The following is a 429-nucleotide window of genomic DNA, read 5'->3' on the forward strand; positions in this document are numbered from 1 at the left end:
CATAAAAAGAAATCTAATGGTGTTAAATCACACGATCTAGGGGGCCAATTCTGATCACCTAAACGAGAGAGTACACGACCTGGAAACGTCTCATGCAAAGCTGAGTTGTTTCAAATAGCTGAATTGTTTCACGAACTGTATGTGGCACCGTCTTGTTGGCCACATATTGGCCACATCAATATCATCCAATTTCGGCAGAAAGAACTGTGTTATCATGTAGCGATATCGAGCACCAGTAACAGTCACTGCTTGACCAGCCTCATTTTCAAAAAAGTATGGTCCAATGATGCCTCCAGCCCAAAATCCACACCAAACAGTGACACGTTGTGGATGCATTCGTTTTTCGACAATCACATGTGGGTTCTCCGTACCCCAAAAGCAGCAATTTTGGCGATTAACAAAGCCATCAATGTGAAAATGTGCTTCATC

Source organism: Trachymyrmex septentrionalis, unplaced genomic scaffold (assembly GCF_001594115.1).
Source record: "Trachymyrmex septentrionalis isolate Tsep2-gDNA-1 unplaced genomic scaffold, Tsep1.0 scaffold119, whole genome shotgun sequence".
Classification (NCBI taxonomy): domain Eukaryota; kingdom Metazoa; phylum Arthropoda; class Insecta; order Hymenoptera; family Formicidae; genus Trachymyrmex; species Trachymyrmex septentrionalis.